The 10,277-nt window shown below is 52.3% G+C and overlaps 1 protein-coding gene across 1 annotated transcript in view; it reads left to right on the top strand.

The window, feature by feature from the left end:
• LOC106806454 (5-hydroxytryptamine receptor 1B-like) overlaps window positions 1-10,277 on the top strand; it is a 71,848-nt gene that overhangs the window by 30,356 nt on the left and 31,215 nt on the right. The gene's annotated exons all lie outside the window — the stretch shown is intronic.

Consider the following 10,277-nt stretch of genomic DNA (forward strand, 5'->3'; position numbering starts at 1 on the left):
CTGTGGGTGCGGATGGACCGGGATAGTGGTGGGGGTAGGGTGGGGTGGGTCTGCGGATGGGGTGGAGTGAGTGGGGTGGGTGGATGGGTGGTAGGGGTGCGGTTGGGTGGGGTGTGTTGGGATGGGGTGGATGGGGTGGAATGGGTAGGGGTAGGGGTGGGGTGGGAGTGGGGTGTGTTGGGGCTAGGTGGGATGGGGTGGAATGGTGGTGGTAGGGCGTTCATTGAACGCACGGTGTCGGTTTGTTGTTGGTGTGGTGTGTGTGAGTGTGTGTGTGTGTGTGTGTGTCGAGGTGTGGGTGTGTGTGTGTGTGTGTGTGTGTGCGTATGCGTGTGCGTTGCCGTAGCGTACAGTGCGTGTGTGTGTGTGTGTGTGTGTGGATGTGTGCGCGCGCTCGTGCGGTGTGTGGTGTGTGTGTGTGTGTGTGTGGTGTGTTTGTGTTTTGTGTTTGTGTTTTTGTGTTTGGGTATGCTTTTGTGTGGTGTGTGTGTGTGTGTGTGTGTGTGTTTGTGTTTGTGTATGTGTGGCTTATGTTGCTGTGCGACGGTCGATGTCCAGGCCACGCCCCCCTCCGCGCCCACAGCGCACCGACCCTCCACCTCGTCCAAGGCGATCCCGTGTATGTGTGTGATGGGTGGTGTGTGTGTGTGTTGTTGTTGTGTTGTGGTTGTGTGTGATGGTGTGTATGTGTGTGTGGTGTTGTGTGTTTGTGTGTTGTGTGTGTGTTGTGTCGTGTGTGTGTGATGTGATTGTGGTTGTCGTGTGTGGGTGTGTGTGCTGGTGTGTGTGTGCGTGTGTGTGTGTGTAGTGTGTGTGCTGCTGGCCATGTGTGTGTGTGTTGCAAGATACGCGACGAATGCTAATCAGCAATGCGGACACCACGGGGAATTTCTCTTGTTTCACACAACAATCGATCACGCACACTATCCGCCAATTGCCACCAACCGTTATACGTCCGCACGTACACACGCACGCACACATATGCGCGCACACACGCACGCACACGGCATGCGCGCGCACACACACGAACTTACGCACGCACATACGGCACGCCACGCGCGCACGCTTTCCTCGCCCTGTCGCTGGCCTGCCTGCGAGATTAAACTCTTGTATTCGCGTCTCTTGAAATTAACATAATCTCTGATGTAGCAGCGTTCAATCAATCCACACTCGGCGTTGCATTGCGGAAGTGCTGCAGTCGCAAAACGCGCTTGCTTCAGTACGAGCTTTGGCGATTTCATATTTCGCAATCGTCGCTTAATTGGCAGATTTCGCGCTCGGAATTTCGCTGCCCGCGCTTTGATCTTGTCTTTGCCGCAGACAGTTCGACACGTGTGCAATCCAAACGCAGCAGCACTTCCGCTTTTCGCTTACCTGCGCGCGTCCGCGATAGCCGAAAACCATGAGTGAGGCGCCGTTTATTAATGAATTATTATAGCTACAGGATCACAACTTGCAATAAACAGCATTAGACCTTACATGTTTACGCGAGATGCGAGTTGTGTTGTGTTGGCTCTGATGTACGATAGAGCACGATATAATGCGAGGAATCGTTCGATGGACAGCGATAGATAAATGAAGAGAGAGAGAGAGGAGATGAGCGAGGAGAGAGAGAAGAGAGACGCAGAGAGAGAGGAGACGAGCGCGAGGAGAGAGTGGAAGAAAGATAGAGATAGAGAGTAGAGAGAGAGAGAGAAGGGGAGGAGAGAAGGAGAGGAGAGAGAGAGAGCGAGAGAGAGAAGAGAGATGAGGCAGGAAAGAGAGATGTGAGGCGAGAGAAGCATGATGATGTCGAGAACGAGGAGACGAAGAGAGAGAGATAAAGCGAAAATAGCACCTTCTACTTAGCAAATACCTGCATGCATGCGTGGCGTGATGAAACTGCATCTTCTCTCGAGTGGTCGGTGCGTATGCATGTGTATGTGTGCACGTGTGCTGCATGCGTGTGTGCACCTTCATGTGTCCGGCCGAGCGAGCGTGTGCGCGCGTGAGTGTCCGTTGCGGATCCGTGTTTGTGGCCGGTTTTGCGTGTGTGTTGGGGGTGGCCTGTGTGTCTGGCCTGTATTGCTGCTTGGATGTGGACCTTAGTGTTGTGGCGTGCATTGCGTGTGTGGCCTGTTGTTTGTTTTCCCCGGCCTGTTTAATGGCGGCGCAATTTTCCATTCGGAAAATGGAAAATCTTGGGAAAACTGTCCGTTTGCAGCTTGAAGGATTTAGAGCACTTCTTAGCGCTGGAAACACAGGTTTCTGAGTGCGGTCCAGCAGATTTGGGGGAGATGGAGCGCGAGAAGGAGGAGGCAGAGAGAAGGAAATTTGAGAGAAAGTGAGGAAATCGCATAGATAAGAATAATGCGAAGATAGCATAGATAGATAGATAGAGTAGATAGAAGATATGATACTAAATAGATTAGATAAGAAAATAGATAGATAGATAAGATTAGAAGGAGATAGAGAAGAAGATATATATATATTATATATATATATATATAATATAAATATATAATTAGAAAGAGATAATAGATAGATAATAGATAGATAGAATATAGCATAGAATAGATAGATAGATGATAGATAGACAGATAGATAGATAGACAACAGACAGACAAGACAGATAGCATAATAGATAAGATAGATAGAAAAGTAGCTAGAGCGAGATAAACCAAGAAAAGAGAGAGAAGAGACAGAGTACGGAAGAAGAGTAAATATTATTTAAATGGCATATATATATATATAAATTATACATATAATATATATTATATTATATATATATATATAGAGAGAGAGAGAAGAAGAAGAGATGAGAGCGCGCGTGCCGAGAACGAGAGAGAGAGAGGGCGCGGAGAGCAGAATGAGAGAGAGAGAAGGCAAGCAGCGAGAGAGAGAGAGAGAGAAACCGAGAGAGAGAAAGATGCAAAGAGAAGCGAGAGAAAGAAGAAAAAAGAGAAGAGAGAAAGGGAGAGAGAGAGGAGAGAGAGATGAGAAAGAGAACGAGAGAGAGAGATGAGAAGATGAGAGTAAGAGAGAGGAGAGAGCCAGTAGAGAGCGCGAGGACAGCGATGATAGAGAGAGAGAAGAGAGACACTTTCAGCTGAGAGCATGGCTTATTGACCTGTAATTACTGTCCACGTCACCAGCCTCCGATTGCCCCGTTTTACGTTCACTGAACTTATCTCTCTCGATACTCCTTAACCGGTTTACTTTTACCCCACGCAGCAGGTTTCACATCGTCACAGCGTCGCTAAGGACGTGTGCGGCGATCGCATCGCGTCGGCAATACACGGCTGCCAACGCAACGGTGAGCTCGGTTTCGCCTCCTGGCAGTCGCCCGCCTTCTCTCTCTCTCACCGTGCGCCGCAGCCGCCGCAGCCACCGCAGCAGCAGCAGTAGCAGCAGCAGTACTGTAGCAATAGCAGCGGCAGCAGCAGCAGCAGCAGTAGCAGTAGTAGCAGCAGTAGCAGCAGTAGCAGCAGCAGCAGCAGAGCGGTGAGCTTCATGAGTGCGCAGCATCCAGTGCGCGGCTCACTCACGTCTAGTCCGTGCGGCGCTGCGCACCAGGCAACACGCGCACACACAGCTCCCCCCTCCACACACACATACACACACACACGCACACACACACACACACACGGCTTCGGTACTGACGAGCCAGCCGCTGCTGTTGTTATTGTTTGCTGTGATTGTTATCACTGACGGCGACCATAGCTACTGTGATTTCTTGAACTTCGCTGGCTGCTAGTCATCGAGGGATAGCCATCGGGTGCACATCGTGTTGTGAAAGCTGTTCGAGCGCAGTCTCGGGTGGAGAGACGCTTGCGTTGTGTCGTCAAGACCGTGAATTCCGTCGTTCGGCGAAGAGGAGAGATATACGACGACTAATGCGCGTGGTGCGCGCGCTGTGCCCGTGCGAAAGATCTTGACTGACTCACTGGAAGTGCGTAGACACGTCTTCTCACTATTTGAACGCCGTTGTGCCGTGTGCTGTGAGTATACAGGCGGCTAGAGTACGTGAACGCACAACGCAAAGAGAGACATTGGAACAGAGAGACACTGAGATAGATATATAGATAGATATATAGATAGATATAGATAAAAAGATATATAGATAGAGAGAATAAAAGCGAGAGCGAGGGAGATAACGCACGCAAGAAAGGAGATAGAGAGGAGACAACTTTCTCTCGTTCAGCACGGTCACTGAGCGCCTTCACGGTAGCGTTTCAACCGTGACGAGAGCGGCGGTAAATACATATACGCAGGATAAACACCGTCACAGGGCGCTCTTCCCTGCTCCCGGATAGTCCAAAGCTCAAACAAGAGGCTCAACTGCAGGAAGTGCTTATATACCGTGAGTCATCTCCCTATTCGATCGCCACTGTCTTGCGTGAAAGAGAGAGAGAGGGGGAGAGAGAGAGATTCTGTGAATTACTTAAGAGTGCTATTGACGGATCTTATCAAAAAAAAAATCGGTCACGATTCGGAATACTAAACGAGTCTTTAGGTGTTGCTACGGTGTGCGTCTTTCACCGCTACTCTGCACTACCCCAGCAACGACCGCATCTACCGGACATCTCCTCTGCATCTTATACATTGTTTTACGATACGCTGCGGTGTTTGATGCGAGCAGCGTTCACGTAACCTAACGCCACACCGAAAACCGAGTTGAGCGCACAAACCGAGTAGAGCGCACAAACCGAGTAGAGCGCACAAACCGAGTAGAGCGCACAAACCGAGTAGAGCGCATAAACCGAGCATTCTCTCTCGCTAGCTCGGCAAGCCAAGCACAGCAGTATAGCCCGAAGAACCAGTGCTCGTGGGTGGTGTGCGTTTCCCGGGTGCTGGTGATGATAACGATGTGTGGCCCCGCGTACAGTACCGGCCTTGCTACCGTGTGCGCTGGTTGTCGCTGCTACTGCTGATCAGGCGGGCGTTAATGCCCGCGTGGTGACGTAGCAACGCTGGCAACGGCGGGCCGCCAAGCAACTAGCTCCATTATAGCGACAATCAGAGATAGGCTAATTGTGCGTTGCCAAACCTGATTTACGGAGCTGCCTCCTGGCACACGCCGGCCGACGAGAGCGAAAGTGCGCGTGCGTGCGTTACCGTGTGTCAGTGTGCGCGCGCTCGCAAGCGCGAATGCGCGTGCGTGTATGCGCGCGTGCCTGCTCGTGCGCTCGTGTTAGTGCGTATCCGCGCGTGCGTGCGTGCGTGAGTATCTGTTAGTGCGTGCGTGAATCAGCGCATTCTTACAGGCGTCAGCGCGGAACACACGCTGCGTGCGTGCGCGCATGTGTATGCGTGCGTGTATCGCAGCGACGAGGCAGAAACCTCCCCGATCGCCGAGATCCATCCGAATTTGTTCGAATCGAGCGCGCTGGGCAGTCAATAACCGCCTCGTGCGGGGTGATCGCAGCCACACGGCTTCAGCCGTAATCGAGTAAAGCTCTCCTCACAGTGCAGCTAAACCGACCCGCGCGCTGAGCAAGCGTCGTCCTCAATCGCGCTCACCGAGTGACGCAGCCAGAAGGAGAAGATACCACCAAGCCGCACTGCAATATAGCAGCGACAATTACCCGACGCGAGTCGCAGTGCTTGTAGTGAGTTACAATCAGGCGGCTGTAGCAGCACCAGTAGTAGGATAGAGAAGACGACGACGACAGCGGTGCTGGTGTAGTAACAGAGAAGACACGACCACAGCTGTGCTAGCAGTAGGTGAAAGAAGACGCCCAACCGTAGTGCTAGCGGTTGGATAGCATCGCCTAGTTATAGCAGCTAGGAGACGCAGCGCTGCTAGCTCGCGTAGTAAGAGAGAGCAGCCGCGCGCGGGCAGTGACAGTGCCCAGTCGCACACCGCGCCAGCCGACGCCGTCAGCTGCAGCCCGATCGCGTATCGAGTTTCTGTTTACGCGCGTCCAAGCAGACGCGGCGGATTGCTCTGCTGCGACGAGAGATCATCGGCTTGCGGAGACAGAGACGCCGCGGCATCGTAGGCGACGTAGTGCTGTCGTCACGCGCCGACGTCTGCCGGCGCACACAGAACGTCGGCGCGTTACAGCCGAGCTTTGCCAACGGCGAGAGAGAGAGAGGCCGAGAAAGAGAGGGGAAGAGAGAAAGAGAGAGAGAGAGAGAGAGAGAGAGAGAGAGAGAGACCAAGAGCGAGTGAGAGAGAGAGAGTGCATAGTGAATAGCGGGGATAGACTGTTTATATATGTAAATATATATATATATATCTAGAGCGAGAGAGAGAGAGCGCGTGCGAGAGAGGGAGAGAGAGCGTGCGAGAGAGAGAGAGAGAGAGAGAGAGAGAGAGAGAGGGATCCTCTCCATCTAAGCGGCTCCTCTCTCACGAGGGATCCTCTCCATCGAAGCGGCTCCTCTCTCACGAGGGATCCTCTTCATAGAAGCAGAGAGCCTGATCGCTACCGGCGAATTTTTGCCGTTAATAATTTCCCTTTCCCGGAGAGAACCTGTAGGAGGTTTGCAATGAACAGACCCGCGCGGCTGCCGCGCCGCGAGAGATAACGAGAAAAGCGATTGACTAAAAAAAACAATTGACTAAAAACGCACCTCGAGATGTGCTTATCCGGTGGTGGCGCTCTGTCAGCCTTCTCCTACTCGGCCGCAGGGCGCGTTTACCTTGAAATGCCGCTGGCTTGAAGTCGCTGTTCGATATATATACAATCAAGAGCGAAGGCTTATACGCTCTTGATTATACGCGCTTGACTTATGCGCTCTTGATACAATCTTTCAAGGCGACGTATAATTATCACTGCACCAAGCGATATCCTAAGTGCAGACGGTGTGTAGCAGAGGGTTAGGGTAGGAGAGAGAGATAGAGAGAGAGAAAGAGAGAGAGAGGGAGAGAAAGAGAGAGAGGGAGAGAGAGAGAACGAGCGAGAGAGCTACATGTTAAATCTAATTGGTCGTTGGAAGTGACGTGGGGCTAGGTGGCCGACGCGCGCGATGAGGCAGCGATGTTTTTCATCACGTGTTCGCCACGGAACGACGGCGTGTCTCACGTAAACTGGAAGACAGGCGCGATTAATCGATGTTCATTCGACACTTGCCGAATGTTATAGAGCCGCGGCGTCTACCCGCCACTGTCTCAGCTTGCGTCCAAGCCCGCCTGCTTGAGGAGCAGCGGCGATAGCAGAAACAGTATAGTAGCAGCAGCAGTAGCAGCAGCAGTAGCAGCAGCAGCAGTAGCAGCAGCAGTAGCAGCAGCAGTAGCAGCAGCAGTAGCAGCAGCAGCAGCAGCAGCAGCAGCAGCAGCAGCAGCAACAACAACAATAACAACAACAACAGCAGCAGCAGTAGCAGCAGCAGCAGTAGCGACAGCAACAGCAGCAGTAGCGATAGCAGCAGCAGTAACAGCAGCGATAACAGCAGCAGCAGCGATAGCAGCAGGCAGCAACAACAAAAACAGCAGCAGCAGCGATAGCAGCAGGCAGCAATAACAAAAACAACAACAGCAGCAGAAGCAGCAGCAGCAGCGATAGACGCGGACAAAACCGGCGCGCAGGCCGTGCACGTATAGATATCGGCGCGTTACAGGACACCGCAGCGGCATGCTGCCATGCCGACACATCTCGATTACCCGCGTTCACCGCGCCTGCCATCCAACGAGAATGCAAGCGCCTTCGCGAGACACGTCAACGCGGAAAAACGACCGAACAGCTCGTGTTTAACGTCGAACTAAAACGCGCACGTCGTGACGACCACCACGCGCGCATGCGTCGGCCACGCGTCTCGTAAAAAGCGTTGGTGCGCGCGGTGTAGCTTAGATAAAAACTAAGCAGGCCGGCCGAATCTATATAGACATAAATTATAGATGTCATAGTGCCTCCTCGCTTGATGATTCTGAGGTAGCAATTAGAGCTTCAGCTCTCCCTCAGCATCACTCTGCAGCCCACATCCCTATCTTGGCATCATTCCACATCCTTCATCCCTCCTTTAGCATCGCGCCACATATCTCATTCCTCCCTCAGCATCACTTCCCATGCCTTATCCCTCCCTCGGCATCAGTCCGCATCCCTCAGCCTCTCCAAGCATCACTTCCCATCCCTAATCGCTCTCTTAGCATCACCCCGTATACCTAACCTTCCCCGGTATCACTCCCCATCCTTCAGCCTCGATCAGCATCACTTCGCATCTCTAAACCCTTCGCCAGCCTCTCCAACATCCCCCGCATTCCTCAGCCTCCCTGAACATCGCTTTGCATTCCGCTGCTTCTCCAACATCACTCGCATCCCGCAGCCCTCGCAGCATCACTCCGCATCCCTCATCCCTGCCTCAACGTTACTCCTCGTCGTTCAGCCTCACATCGCATCCCTCAGGCCGCGTCCAGCATCCCTCGCCTCTTTAAGCATTCCCAAGCATCATTCCGAATCCCACATCCTTCCCGCAGCTTCACTCCGCATCCCTTACTATTCCCCAACATCACTCCGCATCCCACATCCTTCCAGCAGCATCACTCCGCATCTCGATGCGATAGCGCCTCCGCAAGAAACCCGCGTTTATAGTTGCACGCGCTGCGAGCGAGCGAGACGATTTTTTTCAGGAGAACCAACCTAATAATTCGCATACTTGTGTACTGGGTGTGTGTGTATGAGCTGTCGCATGCGCGTCGTAGGTGTACGAGGGTCGCGTATGTGTGTGCGTGATGCGGACGCAGCCTCGCGTACCGTAACAGCTGCTCTCGCGACTTGCCGTGTTGTCATCAGACACGCACGCGCGCTCGTCGCGCATGCACGCATGGATGCTGCCGATCACACACAAACACGCCGGTCTCCCGGGAGAAGCTCTTAAAGTATCTCTCGGCTCGCAGCATGCGCGTCAGTGCGGCGGCCGTCGACAACTCGTGGGAGGTTTCGGAATAATTAATTCTATTCTTCGCGCCGTGCGCCGGGTTTTCTAAGGCGAAAAATAGTGATTGTGTTTAGAGGAAAAGGAAGGAGAATTATAGAGGCAAAAAATAGCACAAGGGGAGAGAGGGAGGGAAGGGAGATGGGAAGGAACTACAAGGAAGGAAGGAAGGGAGAAAGGGCGGGAGGAATGGTGGAAAGGAAAGAGAAGGAGAAACAAAAGGGGAGAGAGGAGAGAGGAAGCGAGATAGAAAGTAATAGAGATAAATAAAAACAGAGACAAGTAGAAAGAGAAGGACAGCGCAAGCGGTAAGGAAGAGATAGGAAGCTAGAGAAAATTAGAAAGAGAAAAGGAAACGCGGAGGGAGGGAGAGAGGGAGGGCACGAAGAAGGAAGACAGGGAGGAAGTAAGAAAAGGTGGACGGGAGAGAGCGAAGGACAGAGAGAGGGCCAGAGAGCGAGGGACAGAGGGAGGGCGAGAGAGGAAGAGAAGGAGAGAAGGAGGAAGGAAGGAAGGAAGGGAGGGAGGGAGGGAGAGAGGAGATTGAGGTGAAGAGAAGGGAAAGATCTGCGTCGCAGAACTATAGGCCTATGTATATAACTATATGTTTTTATGCTGCGTCGTAGATGAACCACTCACTCACCGACATACAGAAGTAAGCATACATTATATATCGACGAAGCGTCGCTGAGCTACAGCCGACACTCACCCCAAACATCTATTTACGATGTACCAACTCGACCTTCTCTCTCGCCGATGCGCGCGGAAATGAGCGAAAAAAAACGAAATGCGGAAAAGATTTTGCCATACCATTCAAGATCGAAGTTGAATTGATACATATAATCTTTGTCAAATATTTCGAGTATTAAACCCGGATACGATGCCTCGCGCAGAGACCCGCGCGCTGGTTGCAGACGAGTAGTAAAGAATTAGTAAACTCCTGAGATAAACCGCGCGCGTCGCAATAGCTTATACCTCGTTTTTATCGGTTAGTTTTGGTCGGCGGGGTTTGTATCGGTTGGTTTTTGTCGTGCTGCGCTTGCGCACGCATCTTCACCGAGTCGGCCCGACCGTCGGCGTTGCAACTTCGCTGAAAACGGGACATCTATTTATAGTCGTGTGAACTTTATTTGAGTAAACGGGGGATCGACTTGCCGGTTTTTCTGTCGCCGCGTGATGCCACCGGCTTCTTCGCTTGCGCGAGTTTTTGTCCGAACTAAGAATGCGCGGGTTGTGGCGAGACGAGAAGTGAAAAATGGTGTAACAGAGCCCGCGTGCAACAGCAAACGCTTTACTTTCTCCTCTTCCTCCTCTTTCTCTCTCTCTCTCTCTCTCTCTCTCTCTCTCTTTTCTTTCTCCTCCTCCTCCTCTTTCTCTCTCTCTCTCTCTCTTTCTCTCTCTCTCTCTCTCTCTCTCTT

Source organism: Priapulus caudatus, unplaced genomic scaffold (genome assembly GCF_000485595.1).
Source record: "Priapulus caudatus unplaced genomic scaffold, Priapulus_caudatus-5.0.1 Scaffold161, whole genome shotgun sequence".
NCBI lineage: Eukaryota > Metazoa > Priapulida > Priapulimorpha > Priapulimorphida > Priapulidae > Priapulus > Priapulus caudatus.